The sequence below is a fragment of the Camellia sinensis genome, unplaced genomic scaffold, assembly GCF_055761805.1.
Source record: "Camellia sinensis isolate YWXY unplaced genomic scaffold, ASM5576180v1 Unanchor13, whole genome shotgun sequence".
Taxonomy (NCBI): domain Eukaryota; kingdom Viridiplantae; phylum Streptophyta; class Magnoliopsida; order Ericales; family Theaceae; genus Camellia; species Camellia sinensis.
Window position 1 is genome coordinate 768094 of NW_028129009.1, and position 20086 is coordinate 788179.

General features: G+C 35.5%; 1 pseudogene; it reads right to left on the reverse strand.

Moving 5' to 3' along the window:
* Positions 1 to 84: 84 nt before the first annotated feature.
* LOC114305501 (NAC transcription factor 29 pseudogene) lies at positions 85 to 2587 on the reverse strand (annotated as a pseudogene).
* Positions 2588 to 20086: the final 17499 nt, after the last annotated feature.

Genomic DNA, 20086 nt, shown 5'->3' on the forward strand with positions numbered 1-20086 from the left:
CCCGGTAAAAAACAATGGTCACCACCACAGACATCAATTTCATATGGTACAGTCAAAATTTCACAGGTCATGTATCTCACCAACTTAAGGTATGACTCTACAAACCCATATCAAGTAACCTGCCCTCATTTCATTTCCAACAGTTGGAGCCTTGGGATGATTGTTTGGTAATCGATATTCATGCATAATCCAGTTGGTTTTTTCGCCTTTGGGAGGTATTCGTTTGTAGAATACTAATGCGGTTCTAAAACCAACATCGGCACCCATAAATCTCAGAGTCTTATTAGTACCGGTAACCTTCCAGTATCCATTATCTGCAGCTTGATTTGGCTGCTTCCCATTCTTATACTTGCGATCTCTTGGTGTAAAGAAATACCATTCCTTCTCTTCATATGGCTTGTAATTTTCTGTTAATTAAGACCAGACATAATATAAATAAAACTCATTGAACATGTTAGACTATTCGCTGGCCCTCATTCCTTAAAACTTCATCGAATGTTAGAATATACAATTCATAAACCAAAGAATGAATATGCATACATCAAAGGAAGAAATAAAAAGAAATCAAAATGAGTAACATTACATATGATTCCAAAATTTCAATATGAGTAACAAAACTAATGCAATATTGGGACAATCAAATCTGGAAGAACCCATTAGGTATATCATAGCAGCCAACATCAATTTAAACCATAGAGACAAACCCGATAGAGAGAACGCAAAACAGCCCAAGAAATCGCGAGAAAGTGACAGAAAATAGTAGAAAAATAGGGATTTGATAAACGAACTCAGAAATTAACAGTAGATAGCCCAAGAAATTGCGAGAAAGTGACAGAAAATAGTAGAAAAATAGGAGGTTGTTAAAGTGGCGGAGACGGTTCATGGAAACCTTGATCCTTACATTTTCACAAATAAAAAACATGTCTGTGATCAAATGTCCTCAGACAATATAACAGGAAAACAAACTGATTGTCTACTTAAAAAACTACATATCTATCCAAACAGCATTGTTTGTTACCTAAAAAGAATTACCATACCTATGTAATGTATAAAATTGAAATAAAAATTGCATAAATAAATTCTGGCCGAAATCAACCAGAAAATTAAGAACAGTCCACTTTTTGAAAACTAAGTCCCGTGCGGATTAAGAACCAGAACTCAGAACCTTCACATGTCTCAGATCTCCTTACATTTTTACAAATAAAAACCATGCCTGTGATCAAATGTCCTAAGACAATATAACAGGAAAACAAACTGATTGTCTACTTAAAAACTACAAATCTATCCAAACAGCATTTTTGTTACCTAAAAAGAATTACCATACCTATGTAATGTATAAAATTGAAATAAAAATTGCATAAATAAATTCTGGCCGAAATCAACCAGAAATTAAGAACAGTCCACTTTTGATTTTAGTTCATTATATTTGATTTTTTTCCTCCTAAGAAAACATTTAAGGAAATACATTTACAGAAACTTTTGGAATCGCTTTGGACCACAAAATTTATAATTTTGGAACGAAAGTGTACCATGTTTCGGAACATGCATACTAATAAGTAATTCGCTAGAATATTAGTATTTTCTAGTAACATGGATGTGAACACATTTGCCATAAAAATTCAGAAAATTAAAGGTCCCTTGCCACAGTGCACAACTAACTCACTAATAACTTCTTAAAACTTCAATGTTTTTAGTAATTTTCCTCTCTCTGCACTCTTCTGAACCATCATTTTCTAACTAAAACAAAACTGGTTCCAAACAACTGCAAAATCAATACAGATAAATTGCACTCCCTGCAATGAGGTTACAGTAGAAGAAGCTAGCAATTACCCTTAGCTTTTCCTTACCAATTGATATACATACAGTTATAATAGTAGAATCCTTGCCGGAATAATGAAAAAGTAAAAAAATTGTCATCAAATTAAACCTTGAATAAATAATTCATTTCAAATTAAGTAGGAAAATTTTAAGGAAAACCAAAGGTAAAGGTTTGAAAAAACAAACAAAATAAACTAAAAGGACCAAAATATTAACAGAAGAAAAGTGCCATCTGCAAGTTTTAGCATCAATGCATCATATTAAAAAAAAAATATATATATATATATAACATGAACAGTGTAAAAGAAAAAAAATAAACATCAATGCCCAAAACATCAAAATACCATTTGCAGGTGGGGTTTCCAAAAGACGAATCAAAAGTAGAATCTTTCGACATCACCGATGAAAAAATGCACAAATTACAAACAAACCTTGTAGCAAAATCAACAAAAACAAAATTAAAAAGGGCAAAAAAATAAAAAATAAAAAACTACAGATCTCCATTTTTAGCACCAGGCAGAAAATTGTAAAATAATATCATGTGAAGAAAAAAAAAAAGAATCGAACCTGAGTAAGTGAGAAAACAGAGGAGAAGGATCGATGAATCCAGCACCGATTAAGAGAGTAAGAAGCGTTTCTGGGCTCTGAAGAGAGTAAGAAGCGTTTCTGGGCTCTTGATATTGGCTCTGAAGTAGCTCCGATTAAGAACCGCGATACCTTTCTGAACCCTGATTGGGGAGACGGGGAGAGGCACTCTGCGAAAGCCCATTGTTTCGGGTGGAAATTTCAAATAGAGTAAGAAGCGTTTCTGGGCTCTTGATATTGGCTCTGAAGTAGCTCCGATTAAGAACCGCGATACCTTTCTGAACCCCGATTGGGGAGACGGGGAGAGGCACTCTGCGAAAGGAGGGAGAGGGGGAGAGGCAGCGAGTGGGAGGGTGGGGCGAGAGGCAGAGATCGGGTGAGAGAGAAGGAGAGAGGTAGCGTCTCTGATAAAGAAGAGAAACAAAGAGGGAGATAGAGATAAGGAGGGAATGGGAGGAGATGTGCAATAGAGAAGAGATAAAGATGAACGGGGGAGGAGACGTGGGTAGGTGGGAGAGAGCTCCGAGTGTTTGGGCGGGAATCGAAGCAAAATCTCAACCATTGATGTGTATCACAATTGATCTGAGCCTTTGAAATAAAGTGTATCTCTGATACATTTTATATATTTCAAAATCCGTCCTGTTTTATTATATAGATAGCTGCTTTTTCAAGATTTTTCCCAAAATAAGCCTATTTTGCATTGTATTTCCCAAACTAGGCCAACTTCTGAGGAAATTCCCAAAATAAGCTGAAGCGCCATTCCCATTCGCGCTTTTACTGTGAGGAGGTCGAAATTTGATGAACAGTGTAATCGCTATTCCAATTCGCGAGTTTGATTAAGAAAACGCTATTCCCATTCGCGCTTTCATTTGTTTGTGAAGAAAACGCTATTCCGAATAGCGTCTTCACTGTTGCAAATAGCGCTTCAGTTGGTTTGTGAAGAAAACGCTATTCCGAATAGCGCCTTCACTGTTGCAAATTTTGGTTTGTGAAGAAAACGCTATTCCGAATAGCGCCTTCACTGTGCACTTACAAAATCGCGATTTCTAATAACGCTTTCAGACACAATAAAACACACCCAAGCCACGTTTTTTACACTCCTCACACTCAGCTCTCGATCTCCCTCTGCTCTCTCACCCTCAGCTCTCGATCTCTCTCACTCTCTCGCTCTCTCGATCGCCCTCTGCTCAACTCTCACTGTCGCTCTCGCTCTCCCGCTGCTCTCACTCTCTGTCTCTGTCTCTGTCTCCGTGGTATGGCTCTATCTTTTTTTCTGAATTTTATGTATTTATTTATTGTGTTTGTGAATGTATGTTTGTGAAAATGTGAATGTTAGGGTTTTAAATGTCAATTATTAAATGTGTTGGTTGTAATGTGTTAGGGTTTTTTATCAGTGTTGTGAAAATGTTAGGGTTTGGAATTTTGCTTCTGAATCAGAAATCAGAAATTATGTTTGTGAATAATTTGAAATGTCTATATTTCGAAATCATCTTTTGAAGAAAATATAGACATCTTCTTCACCAATATTTGTTCACCTATATTTGAGCTAGATGCCATACTTGTTGAATTGGAATATAAACATTTTGAGCTAAATGTCTATATTTGATCTATACACAAAATCATCTTCTTCACCTATATTTGTTGAATTGGAATTATGAAATGTCTATATTTTGATATTTGAAAGCAGAAATTGGAATTTTGAAATTATGCTTGTGAATCAAAATGTCTATATTTTTTTTGGAATTTTGAATTGTGTATATTTGTTGAAATGGAAATTTTAACCCCATATTTTTTATTTGTTGTTAGAATTTTAAAAAAATTAGGTTAAGAGGAATGAAATTTTAAAAAATATGGGGTTAAGTGGAAATTAGGTTAAGAGGAAATTTTAACCCCACATAAACTAAAAAATTTATCAACCTATATTTGTTGAAATGAAAATTTTATTTGTTGCTTGTTAAGAGGAATTAAAAGGAAATTAGGTTTTGAAATTAGGGTTTTAAAAGTAATTTTTTTTAACTAAGAATAAAATTAAAAAATTTGAAATTCATATAATTGATAATCGTTAATGTCATATTATGAAATTCATATAGTTGAGAATTAAAAATTGAAAATCATTTTATGAAATTCATGAATTCAGATATTTATGAGTAACATAACTAAGAGTTTGTTTGAATTGAAATTTGGAATTTTTCATGAACCAAATAACATATGGCCCCATGAGTGTGGACTGTTCACCAAGTGTGGACTGTTCACCAATTATCCCTATTTTGAATTGATAATGTTATATAAATTAATAAATTTGTATTATAAAAAAAAAAAATTAACTACTAGTATAACACCTATTACATCATTGACATAATTCATGCTTTAATTTTAAAAATTTTATTAGTACATGATATATCAATTATTAAGAATAATTTATAAAATTTATGAATTTGTATAATGTTTTTCATTTTGTATATGTTATATATGAAGTTGATGTGTTAAAGTCAATTTGCTTTAATCATATATACAGTTAGAGTATTCTTTATTTGTTACACATAATTACTAATATACATAGCATGAATTGTTCACTTTATGGTTGTATATTGAATTTTTTATTCAGTTTGTACATCAATATGAATTGTTCACAAAAACAAGTTAGATCAAAGTAAAACCAAAAATGAAGTATAGTTTAAACTATAGTATGCAAATATTAGATTAAACTAATGAAGGAGCCATGTGGGTTCTGTTTGAGGTAGTATAATGTGGAGATTGTCATTATGTTTGCCCAAGCACATGGTGTGGTGGGTGGTGGGGTTAAAAATCTTTAACTTTTTCATGCATGCTTTGATCCACAATCTCTGTTTCGTATATTTTTTTATTTTTTTAAAAGGATGAAAATAATATTACTTTTTGATTTCTTTTTTGTGAATGTTCAAATCTATGCAAATTCTTGATCTACAGTATCTGTTTGTTTCTTCTATTTTTTAAAGGATGAAAAGAAGAGAACTTTTTCATTTTTGTTTTTTTTCACAATGTTCAACTCCACTATTTGCCTACTCTTGTGATCTTGTGTTTTTTCACAATGTTCAACTCCACTCTTTGGCCTCTTTTGGGAACATAGTTTGTAGTCATTTTTTTTGGTTTGTAGAAAACTAACATAGCGTTTGATAACGTTTACGTTTTTTGTTTATGTTTACAAAAATTTTGTTTATTTTTAAAAAAACATAAATTATAAACGGTTTGAACAAAATGTTTTAAAAAATTTAAAAACATAAACTAAAAAATATGGGGTTAAGAGGAAATTAGGTTTTGATTTGTTGAAATGGAAATTTTAACATTTCAAAATTTTAAAACATATGGGGTTAAGAGGAAATTAGGTTAAGAGGAAATATGGGGAAATTTTAAAAAATATGGGGTTAAGAGGAAATTAGGTTAAGAGGAAATTTTAACCCCACATAAACTAAAAAATTTATCAACCTATATTTGTTGAAATGAAAATTTTATTTGTTGCTTGTTAAGAGGAATTAAAAGGAAATTAGGTTTTGAAATTAGGGTTTTAAAAGTAATTTTTTTTAACTAAGAATAAAATTAAAAAAATTGAAATTCATATAATTGATAATTGTTAATGTCATATTATGAAATTCATATAATTGAGACTTGAAAATTGAAATCATTTTATGAAATTCATGAATTCAGATATTTATGAGTAACATAACTAAGAGTTTGTTTGAATTGGAATTTGGAATTTTTCATGAACCAAATAACATATGGCCCCATGAGTGTGGACTGTTCACCAAGTGTGGACTGTTCACCAATTAGTACATGATATATCAATTATTAAGAATAATTTATAAAATTTATGAATTTGTATAATGTTTTTCATTTTGTATATGTTATATATGAAGTTGATGTGTTAAAGTCAATTTGCTTTAATCATATATACAGTTAGAGTATTCTTTATTTGTTACACATAATTACTAATATACATAGCATGAATTGTTCACTTTATGGTTGTATATTGAATTTTTTATTCAGTTTGTACATCATTTGGTTGGCATAATCTAGAACTAAGTAGGTAAATTTTATTTTCGATTTGCCACTCACCCAAATAAAACTGACTTACGAAAATCTGTAAGTCCAATCACTTGTATAGATATTATGGTACACTATAAGGAATATTACCTTATTTTGTATTCACCCAACAAAACATTATTTTGTGAAAATTGATTTTTAAAAAATTAAAATTGATAAAAAAAAATTATGTTTATCACCCGTTAAAAATAAAAAATAAAAAGCAACCCAATTTCATATTAACTTTTTTAACTTATAAAAAAGTCAAAGAAATCATTAAAAAAATAATATCAAACAAGTTTTTAGTCATATTATTTATAAATTAAGAGGTCAATAAGTCAATTTTTACTTAAAGGCAATGGATGATTACTGAAAAACATAAACGCATGACTTTCCAAGAGTACCTAATAATTTTTCCTCATTAAAAAAATATCAAACAAACTATTAGTTATGTTACTCATAAACCGATAATTCATATTATGTTACTCATGAATTGGAATTTTTCCTCATTCAAATTCATATTATGTTCTCTCAAATATTTAATTTTGACTCTATTTTATTAAATAAAACATTTTTTTATTGACTTCAAAATAATAAATGAAAAGATCATGTTCTCTCAAAACATTTAATTTTGACTCTAGTTTATTAAAAAATAAATATTTTTATTGACTTCAAAATAATAAATGAAAATATCATGTTCTCTCAAAATATTTAATTTTGACTCTATTTTATTCAAATAATAATATTTTGGTATAGTTTCGTTTGGTTTATTTCACTATATTTGGGGTCAGACACCCAGAATATGATTACAAATTTTTAGAATTTATTTTCATTTGGGTTTAGCTAAAGGTTTCCACTTAGTTGTTAACTATCGAAATCCATACTTTAGGACATAGCTTATTGCAGGTGTCTGCATATAAGCACATACTCACTTGTAAATTGTATGTAAGATCATTTTGCACTCTGCCCCTCCAAGCTAACCAACCAAAAAAATGTAATTTTAGGAGGTGCCACATTCTTTCACAACCATTTGCAAATCAAACCAAAAATTTATTTTTGTCAAATTTATTTATATTTTTTCAAAAAAATCAAAAAATAATTAAAAAAATAAAACCAAACCTCTATATCATGTATTATCTTTAATACACATTCAATAAAATTAGTAATTTTTATAAAAAATATTAACTTTGATATTAGAATAATTTGAAGAAATTTCATCATAAAATACTAACATTTAATTTTATAATCTTGTCATAGAAATTTTAAAAAATTTAATGAGCTGAATTTGTAATACATATAATAGCATTATAGTAGAAATTAAAATTTCCTCACAAAACTTAAGAAAATTAGAAAAAGTTTTTGAAATGGGTATTAGACGAAGTGGTTTATCGCCACTTCCGCTTTGTGACTGTCCGCCACCATTGAAAAGGAAAATCTGAACATTATGTTTTTATAATTTTTATTTTGATTTATATAATTATAAGTCATTATTACATTTTTGTTGATTCCTTCCTTAGTTTCATTAAGTAGAACAATATCATCAATGAATAACCCACACCATGAGATATTCTCCCATGTATGAACTCATCCATGACGAAGGCAAATAAGGGTATGAACTCAACTCTCCATTATTTTTATAAATAAAGTACTAAAATACTTTTTCTCCACTCATCAAACATTTTTGTACTCATTAGAATCTTATTAAAGAATTTTTTCAATCAAGACAAACTCCTCCTTATCTAAACATTGCCAAACCCTCAATAGGGAAACAATCTTATCCTAATAAATTACCTGATTTCATCTTCTTCAGTGCAAATTCCACCTCAAACTCCCTTAGTCAACGATAAACCTATATTCTTTGGTTTCATCTACACTATCATATTCATCTCTTAAGTTTTTAAATGTTTTTCATTTACCATTAAAGAAACATGAACCTTTTTTAAGGTAAACATTTTACAAGCCCTATACCTAGACTCACATCTTTTATGAATACAAAGCACTAATTTGGGATCCCGATGAATACAAAGTACGATTAAATCGTTGCGTAAATTAACGGTTCTATAGAGTTATTATTATTTATTTATTTATTTATTTTCAGTGAATGCCTTTTAAAAATTGATCATATTGTAATAGGGAGACCCTTGCCGTAATGGTAAGGTTGTTTTATTATGCTGATAATAATGCTTGTGGTTCTATGGACATTGTTTCGATATATGTATATTGCTCATATTTTAATGTTTACTGTTTCATTGAAACAAGTATATGGCAACTGTTCCAATTATCTTCTACTGGGGGGGAAACATAATTCGGGATCCCGATGAAGGTGCATCATATGATGCTGAGCCGAAAGGGATATATGGGGTGCAACTTGGCACCACACTTAGCAATTTGGAGGAGATGTTTATGTCCAAGATGGCAAGTTACGGGGAAACAGTCCGATTGATCTTCAAATGCAGATATCCTTATCGCCAGTGGCAAGCAACCAGCAAATACAAAATATTACCGATCAATGACGATGAGGCGTTGAACACCGTATTAACTATCGGTGGAAGTTTCCAACCACCAAATTGTTTGGAAGTGTACATTGAGAAACAGGTTGTACAAAATCTTCCGAATATAACACAGATGGATTCTCATCCGTTCACTACATTGCTGACACATGGGATTGACACGACAGCGTTTCAGTCTCATATGTATGAATCGAATGAATGTTATGCAGCTGGCTACACACAACAGACATTTCATGGCCATGGTGGAGAATCAAGTTCACGTGGTGGATACGAGACTGAATTTCACAATAACACCGAAGATGTGCCCACCTACAGTCATCATACCACTCCAGTTGAAGTTGCTGGTAATATGGCTGAAACGGTTAATTCTGTGCAGTTTGCTGACAGTGACATGTACGGTCCTGATGTCGCCCTAGACAATGATGAGAATGAAATGTGTGATGAAGAAAATTTATTGGGTGGATCAGATGATGATGATGATGAAGAAGATGATGCCGACGCTCCCGTTAATATTCAGAATGCCCCCATTCCACCTAGACCTGAAATCACTTTCTATGAAAACATTCACATTGGTTGTGATTTTGACATTAGTAACCGCGATGTCGTTCCCCGTAACCGAATCTGGAATGCTGAAAATCCAGAGCTGGACAAAGGGATGGTTTTTGTTGATAAGAAGCAACTGATACATGCTGTGAAATTGTACCATGCAACAAATAATCGAGAGTATAAAGTCGTAACCTCCAAGCGAGACGTTTGGGTGTGTGCTTGCAAACACGATTGTAGATGGTGGTTGCGTGCATCTCTTAGTAGGAAACATGGTCTTTTTGAAATAAAGCAGTATAGGGGTCCTCACCATTGTTTATACCCACGAATGAACAAGGACCACACAAATATTAGCTTCAGTTACATTGCTTCTCATCTTTTGGGACAAGTTGCGGTGAGTATACAAAATAAATGTTTACATTTATATGCATATTTGTTTGTTTAAAGTGTTCACACCAAAATAATTTGTTTGTCGTATGCAGAATGAACCTGATATGCCCATTAAGAATGTCATCGAAGATATAAAAAAGACCATGAACTATAGTATATCATACAAGAAGGCGTGGCATGCAAGGACAAAGGCAATTAGAATGGTATTCGGGGATTGGGATGAATCATATAGGATGTTGCCTAAATTCATGTATGCATTACAAACATCTAATCCTGGCACCATCGTGCAATGGAAGCACAAATATACCGGAAGTACAACCATTATGCCCGTCTTCCACTTTGTTTTCTGGTCTTTCAAACCCGTCATCGATGGATTCAGACATTGTAGGCCTGTTATAACCATAGATGGTACATTCTTATACGGGAAATACACTGGTGTGTTGCTTGTAGCAACGATTGTCACTGCCAATGGCAAAATATTACCGCTTGCATTCGCTGTTGTCGACAGGGAGAGTTTGGAGTCTTGGTCGTTCTTCATTGCAAATATCAAGGAACATATTGTCATGGATCGACAGGGAGTGACTTTGATATCTGATCGAGCTGAGAGTATTTTAGCTGCTGTGAGGCGGCATTGGCTGAATCCCTCGCTCCAATTTGTTGGATATCATCGGCACTGCCTTCGACATGTTTGTAGTAACTTCAACACTAAGTTCAAAAATAAGGAGCTCAAACAACTTCTATGGAAAGCAGGGAGTGCTCATCAACGACGGAAGTGTAATGGTTACTTACAACAAATACAGGCTATTGACCAAGAAGCCATCAATTGGGTTTACAAGATGAATCCTGAGGAGTTGGCCCTTTCGTATGACGGTGGACATCGGTGGGGGGTATTGACCAGCAATGATGCAGAGTGCTTCAATAGCGTCTTGAAAGGTGCAAGGAACTTACCTATCTCAGCTATGGTTGAATTTACATTTCGGCGGCTCGTAAAATATTTTGACGAGATGGGAGCCCAAGCTGAAATAGATGTACGAAATGAGTTTCAATACCCTAGAGATATGCAAAAAACTATTGAGGATGGCATCGCAAGGGCAAATACTTTTAGGTTGATATCATATGACAGGTTAGTTTGTAATATAAACTAAATTGTTGTTATTATGTTGTCAAGTTAAGTACACCTAAAAACATGAACTTGATTAATTTCTATTACAATTTTCTGATAGGCCACGCCGCGTGTTTGAGGTGCAAACATCTTTTCGCCATGGACGAGGTCGCAATACACAAATTGTACGGATGAATCAACCAACGTGCAGTTGTGGGAAATATGAGATACGACACTATCCATGTTCTCATATGCTCGCTGTAATGTCTGAATGCGGTGACAATCCATTCGAGTACGTTGATCTAGTATATAGGCTTCCTGTATATATGAGGGTTTGGGAAACTAAATTCAATCCAATACCGCATCAAGATTATTGGGCTGATTCGCAGTGGACCTTAATGCCTAATGTACTGCGTCTGCGAGAAGTTAAACGGGGTCGTGCATCTATGTCTCGTATTCCGAATGAGATGGACATATCAGATAGGCGTTTCACCGCTCGTTGCAGTCAGTGCCAGCAGACAGGTCATGACAGGCGAACATGTCCGGCACGAGTTGGTCGATGAAGACTATGTATGACTTACATATTGTAATAGATCATTTCTTAATTCTTTATTTGTAATAGATAATTTTCTTTTCTTTTCTTTTGTAATTCATTATTTGTAAACAGGGTCGTACATTTAAATAGATAATTTTTTATTTGTAATAGATCATTTCTATTTTGTAATTCTTTATATATTGTAATTGTTTGATAGGCCCTCCAAAATTTACAACTAACATACTAAACAAATAAATTAAACTAAATGACAATGCAAAAACATTTAAGGATACCACATAGGCCTATGTTTTTTATTCTCTACTTGATTGAAAATTTCTATTACAAAAATTTAGTTAAAATCACATAGTTCTTCTACCATTTGAAGATTTTAATAGTTTGACTGATGCGAGCATTTTGTACATTTACAATTTCTGAACTAGATGTACGTAATTTACAAATTGTATACTTTATTGGAAAAAAAAACCTTACAAAATCAATAATGAAGTTTTGTCAAATATGCCATAAATGTAATGAAGTTTTGTCAAATATGCCATAAATGTAATGAAGTTTTGTCAAATATGCCATAAATGTAATGAAGTTTTGTCAAATATGCCAAAATCAATAATGAAGGTTTGAAAAAAAAATTCTCATTCTTGTTGTTCGCAATTATTTATGTACGAAAACTATCGACATGTTACTGGTCGTTATTAAGCTTATGTAACTGAGACCGTAAAATGATTTTGTAAATGATTTCTATATTAGTTATAGCGTACATAACGATAGGTTCTGTTGAATTGGTTATCATATTTAATGGCACATAATATGCAAACTTTAGATTTTAGTGAATTGCTTCCATGTTAATGACACACAAATTGATACTTTTAAAATAATCGACCACACAAATTTGATACTTTTTCAAGTCGTCATGTACTGAATAATTAATTGTTTAATTGTTATAGTTAAATTACATGCTCACGAATACAGTTTTTAAAAATGTATTTGTTTTTCAACTGTATAGGCTTCATGGCACATCTACCTGATGAGGTCCCACTTTTTAGTCATCCACATCGGGCTGACAGTATATGGGAGGACCCGGTATGCAATAACGTTTGTTAGACTTTACGCTTACAATGAAAATATCCTGCATTTTGTTTTATATTACGTGATAATGCTATAATTTAAACTACTTATTCTGTTATGCAGGAGCAGGCACGCGCCGTGGTAGCATGCCGGCGGGGAGATTCCGGCCTGTGGGACCATCCATTGGACCATAGAGTCTTGCAGTGTTTACTACGCGCGGGATTCTATGGTGTATATCGTATAGGCCACATCAGACTGGACCACCCACTCATTACTGCTCTCATCGAGAGGTGGCGCACAGAGACTCATACATTTCATTTCCCGACCGGTGAGGCCACCGTCACATTGCAGGACGTATCTGTCCTATACGGTCTACGGATTGATGGCCGAGCAGTTACTGGACCTGACCCATCATTGACGAGGGAGCAGTGGATAGCCCTATGTGCTGAGTTATTGGGAGTAGCACCTACACCTGCAGACTTACAGGCAGGTAGAGTGAGGGTGAGGTGGCTGTCCGAGCAGTTTCAGGGCCATCTTCCAAATCATGCTCCAGATGAGTTAGTACATCAGCATGCCCGAGCATATATTATGTGGCTTATTGGGGGGGTACTTCTCCCTGATAAGTCACAGAACCTGCTCAAGCTGATGTACTTGCCACTATTGAGAGACATTGACGTGATCGGCCAGTACAGCTGGGGCGCCGCGGCTTTGGCATGCTTGTATAGGATGCTATGTCGAGCAGCTCAGGTGGGTGCGAATCAGATTGGAGGACCCCTTGTATTGCTACAGGTTAGTAAGAATTTTATTACATGTCAATTCATATTGTATGGCATATATTAGTATTGTAATTGCGTTCGAACTATTGCAGATTTGGGCGTGGGAGAGATTGATTCACATTGCGCCGTCTAGGCGGCAACTGGTTGCTCCTGGTGAGGTTCCCATCGGCGAGAGAGACATGCAGTTGCCGGCCGGACCTCGAGGTAGCCGGTAGAGGGTTGACATGGGCCACGAGGTCGTGTCGACCCACGTAGTCGTCGTGTATAGAGACCAGCTTGACCGGATGATAGACGGCGAGGTATCAAATTTAAATACCTAAATTTTAATTGTCATATGGAGTGTATATGTTCATGAGTGATTTTTAATAGACTTGTCGTTATTGTAGTTTATCTGGGAGCCTTATGCTGAGGTCCTCGATACGCTCCCAGACTATTGCCGACTGGGTGAGGAGATATGGATGGTGAGAGTGCCACTCATTTGTTTTGACGTGGTTGAGTGGCATCTCCCTGATCGTGTCCTCCGACAGTTTGGTCGGGTCCAGTCCGTACCGGATTGGTGTGACACCGAGTGGCAGTTGCATGCGACTGACAGACGTGGCCGAGCCAGCACTGACTGGAGTGTGCATCATATGGGATACATACAGTTGTGGGATGCCCGTCGTGACACTATTGTACAAGCTGAGTGGAGCAATGGGGTCCTCCCCTCTCCCGACCCTTACATATTGTGGTATCGGCGACATACACACCTACTTGTCGGTAATCCGAGCCACCTGTCTGAGGCCGGATATCAGGGAGTTGGGCCTTCTCTCGAGGCATTGGTGAGTATCATAGTATATGTCAGATAATTGTTAATATCATAATTCATTGTTTTCAGTCAACTATAGCCTAATATATCTGATTTTTTGTTCAGGTGGGTCGAGTTGGGAGGTCATATCACTTGGCTGAGGACGCCCTTTTCAGACGTGATGGACAGCTTGGTCTGCAGGCCCTTGCAGAGATCCGAGAGTTGTTGTACGAGGGGATCCAGCATGCCCATCGGGTAGATCGTCTGCATTTTGGGGAGTACGGTGTACACAGTGCAGCAGCTGCTCCAGACACATCAGTCCCGTCCACGTCAGTGCCTCCCACTTCAGCGCCAGCCACAGCAGGTCATTGGACTTCAGTGACCCCACTGCATTATACCCCATACATTTCTCCAGATTCCTCACACGTACATCTTACACAGCATGCTGACCTTGACCCTGACCCTGATTGGACACCGCCCCGGTTCATGCATGATGTTGTTACCCCACCCACCCAGTTACGACCTGCTTTTTTGGGGAGTACTTCGACTGCGCCCTGATTCATGCATGATGTTGTTACCCCACCCACCCAGTTACCACCTGCTTTTCTGGGGACTATTTCGACTGCGCCCATGAGTACATATGATGCAGTTCTCACTGACATCTCCCACGTTGATGATGAGGCCGATATTGAGCCCTCCCCCAGAGCGCGAGGGAGAGGCCGAGGTTATGGTTGTGGGGGACGTCGCGGCCGAGGTCGGGGTGCGGGCAGAGGCAGAGGTCGAGGTCGAGCTGCAGATCGTGACACAATTGCACCAGATGAGGGAGTTTCACAGCTCACAGCAGTGTCCGATCTGCAGACACAGACAGCATCAGGGGCAGCAGATGCATGAGAGGGGGGGTCACACGCACAGGCGCCACAGGCAGTCACTGGAGGGCCATATGCAGGGGAGGGAGTGCCAGATATTCAGAGAGTCTACCGCAGGAGACCGAGGAGGGAGGTCCACGGTTGGGGTTGTGGGACTGGGGGCAGGTTAGGGCATTAGCGGTTGTGATATGGACTGTATAGTTTTTTTTTTTTTTTTTTGGTAATTGTTATAGTTTTTGTAAATCAAACTTGTACAGCTGATGTAAATGTGTCTTCCTTATTTACTCGCAATTATAATTTCACAATATTTTTTTCTTATATTGATGAATCACACAAATCTCTTTCACATCTCTACCTCTCTATCATTATCCGTAGTCTGTGCATTATTTATAGTAATTTACGATTTTTCCTCAATTTTACAAATTGAGACAACCATTTATGGAATTGATGTTTAAATAAATTTGAAGAATTAAATTATAAATCCTAAACCCTAAAATAAAAATAAATAAGGTAGCGTTTGGTAACGTTTACGTTTTTGGTTTATGTTTACAAAAAAATTAAAAACTGATTTTTGTTTATTTTTAGAAAATCATAAATTACAATTGTTCAAGACTAAAAACAATTGAAAAATCTCCCTTCATTGATAAGTCGTGGATAAGCATTACAAATTCATTACAACATAAATGGTTTGGTCATTCATCCAAACAATTTCATTCATTATCATCATCATCTGACATCTCAATATCAGATTCATACATAACATCTATGCTCCACGCGTAGTACTGGCGTGCATCATCCATTAACCCATCTTCAGCACGCTCATTTGCGGTCTTCATTAGTGAGGACCTTTGCAAACGTTGGGTCATGCGATTAACTTCGTCGCGGATACGATGCAATGCCCTTTGCAACAACTGTGGAGTGTCAGTTGGCATACGCATGGCTAACCGGCGAGGAAATTTAATATTAACTTCACGACATAACTCAACGAGAACATTTGCTCGAGTTATGCGAAATTCCCACTCAGCTCTCATGGTATTGACGGTGCCACGTGAGTAACGCAAATTTGGATTTAATGGGTATTGAAATTCATCTCCATCTGCAACCCAATAGCGACCCATTGCTGAGTATAGATCAACCACCGTATATGTCATGATAATATCGCTGGAAATAGCTGTAAAACTTTTGTTGTGGTATGATGCGATATTTATATCATATATACACATGGTAGCTGTATGTATGAAATTATTGTAAACAACTATGACAACTATGCATCAGAGTTGTCACGTCAACTTTGATGACCTGAACAACTATGCATCAACTTGATAGGAGTTGTCACTTCGACTTTTATGAATTGCATGCATGCCACTGACCTTATACAGTGCATTCGGCTGGCAGGACTCCACTTTTGTCAAGTTATGAACTTTGAGGTGGGCCTGTAACATTGGCTATTGTGCCGCAGATGGTGTCAACCTGGCTACTGTAAAAATGTAACTTTACCTTCAAATGGAAGTTGAAAATTAAGAGATTGTTTGGGATGATCAAAATAAGTGTATTTTTTCCTCACATTATAATCTTTTTCTACACTATATTTTTATAACCATTGTGCAAACCACTTTTTCTACAATATTTTTTACTTTTATGTATTTATTAATTTTTTATTTTTTAACAAATTTTTTTACTTTTTAGGTGTATTGTAATGGTTATTAATTTATTGTTATTTTGTTCTGACACCCCCTCAAAATTTGTATGAATTGCATAATTCCAATGGGCACAGTAGGTAGGTATGTGGCTTTGTGCAGTGATGCATCTGACTTTGTGCAGTGACACGGTAATGCATGTGACTTTGTGCAGTGATGCAGTGATGCATGTCACTTTATGTAGTAATGCAGTAATGCATGTGACTTTCTGACTTTGCGATGCTTTCTCAGATTACGTGATGCATGTGACTTTTCTGCAGCGCAACTTACATGCTTTGTTTTTTCGTCACATTTCAGAAGTCATCTAAGTCACATTAAAACGACTGTGAAAAGACGCAGAAAATGCTATTATGTTGGTGAAAAAAAACATGATGGATGGTTGTATAACAACAATGAAAATGGGATGACTGTGAAGTTCATTAACTGTAAATAAGATAAAATATAGGCTGCAAAGTTCCAATCGTGTTTACATATGAGGTGACCATTTTATTAGTTTGGTGCAAAAAATAACGATAGTTTTATAGGTCTAACTGAGTTGGACGGTTGTGTGTTTACTTGCACTCTGTTTCATAATTGTTTATGAACAATATTACTTTAAAGCCGTTGTTTTTATTTTTGATTTAATTTATAATTTTTTTGAAACACCTATATGTACTGAAAACGTTAATTCCAAGTGACTACTTACTGTATTACAAAAGTAAGCATGCCAAAATAGTTTTATGTGGCGATGTGACAACTCACTGCATTTAGTTTTATTTGACAACTCACTGCTCGAATATGAAGGGATTGCATTGTGATTCTCTGGCCTACAATCCGAGCAGTTTTATCTGACAACCACGTCCGTGACTACATCATAGGTACAATATATTTTTCTACCCATTGTGCAAACCACTTTTTCTACAATATTTTTTACTTTTATGTATTTATTAATTTGTTATTTTTTATTAATTTGTGCAGTGACACGGTGATGCATGTGACTTTGTGTAGTGATGCAGTGATGCAGTGATGCATGTCACTTTATGCAGTGATACAGTGATACATGTGACTTTCTGACTTTGCCATGCTTGTATACGTTGTGACGTTTTTCCTCACATTATATCAGAGCATGTGACTTTATACAGTGATGCAGTAATGCATTTAAGAATTCATGTAAGTCACATTAATACGACTATGAAAAAAAGTAGAAAATGCTATTATATTGGTAAAAAAATATCATGAACGATTGTGTAATAACAATGAAAATGGGATGACTGTGAAATTCATTAAGTGAAAATAAGATAAAATATAGGCTGCAAAGTTCCAATCATGAAAATGAGATAAAATATAGCATGAGATAATAGTTTCATGTGGCGATGTGACAAGTCACTGCATTTTATTTATTTGACAACTCACTGCATTTTGTTTTATCTGACAACCACGTCCGTAACTACATCACAGGTACACAAAGTCACGGGTACTCAAAATTGCATGAAATGAATAACATAAAATAATATCACGTGTATCACATATTCCATAGTGCCCCAGGACGCATTATCATCACCAGATCACCTCTAGTTAACCCCCACTATGATGTCTATAAATACCCCAGTATGATGTTTGTTGAAGTCATAACAATAGTAACATATCTACAATTACTATTATTATTAACTTTTTTATTTTTTGAACAATGTCTTCAAGAGGTGCAGGAAGTTCACGCCGGCAAAGAAATCCGAAAGTGTGGCTGCTACCTCCATTTACGTATGACTACAAGAGCGAAAAGTACTCAAGTCCGAAGGATTATTATGCTGGTATCCGAGCAGAATGGGTGTTCAGGGTAACGGAGCAAGAAGGATTGTATAATGATCTACGTAACTTTGGGGCACCGGTACCTCATCGTCGTTCATTGACCATGGCTAGACGAAATGTGAGTGACTATGAAATAGCAGTTACCAGAATTAAAAAGGAGAACAACAGAATGTTGATGCGGAGATGTTGACATTTCATGCTTCAGCTAGCCACCGAAATGGCAGAAGCAAGCAACCGAGATTTGACAATGACTGAGCGAAATAATGTCTTAAATAATGAAAAATATTTCTCTGACTACTACATGTCAGATGAGGAATAAGAAATCAAACACCGTTATCTTCCATATATGTTTGTATGTATGTTGTGTCATATGTTCGTTACTAGAGTGTAAGACAATGTTGTTGTTAATCTAACGTACGGATGTATTTCAAGTATTTGTTTTATGAACCTGAACTTCATGACTTTCTTTATTGAATTGCAATGAGTTAATGAATGTTCTGGATTAATAAATGGATTAATGTATGTTCAATTATGTGAATACTTAAAACACATAAAACATAACAGGTAGCTCGGTCAAAAGCTTCCCTTAACTGGGGCTGGTGAAATAGGGATTAATTACCAAGAATTTCAATCTCCATTAGGAAAGAATAAAGAGTCACCTTCCAATTCCTAAAAGTCCAGTACAAATGATGACTCCGGTAATGAATGACGGGGTTGACAAAAAACTAAACTCGGTGAAACGAACTACCGCCTTCAATAACACATAAAACATAACAGGTAGGTCGGTGAAAAGCTTCTCGTAACTGGGCCTCGTCAAATAGGGATCCTCAACGTAAAGAATTTCAATCTCCATCACGAAAGAAGAAAGAGTCGCATTCCAATTCTTGGAAGTCCAGTAAAAATGACGACTCTGGTAAGGAATGGGGGGTTGACAGAAAACTAAACTTCGGGAGCTGGACAAACAAGCTCAAACCCAAGTGGTTGGTCCAGTTGGGGGACTAAGTTTGTGAAGTCATGTGACCTGGTGCACAGGCTTTGGTTTTCTCGATATTTTGATCGATTTTTTTATTACAGTGACAACTCATCTCTACTTGATATATGTGGGATTCTCAATTCAGAAAGTCACACGACAACAGTGAATTCACTAATTTACCTTACAGTGAGCATGCCCTTATTTTGTCTGTATATGCAGATGGATTATCAAGTCATGTGACTTGGTGCACAGGCTTTCGTTTTCTCAATTTTTTGCTCGATTTTTTTATTACAGTCACAACTCATCTCTACTTGATATATTTACGATTCTCAATTCAGAAAGTCACATGGCAACAATGAATTCACTGCTTTACCTTATAGTGAGCACGCCCTTATTTTGTCCGTATATGCAGATGGATTGTCAAGTCATGTATTTTTTTATTACAGTGACAACTCATCTTTACTTAATATATGTGGGACTCTCAATTCAGAAAGTCACATGGCAACAGTGAATTCACTGATTTACCTTACAGTGACCATGTCCTTATTTTGTCTGTATATACAGATGGATTGTCAAGTCATGTGAC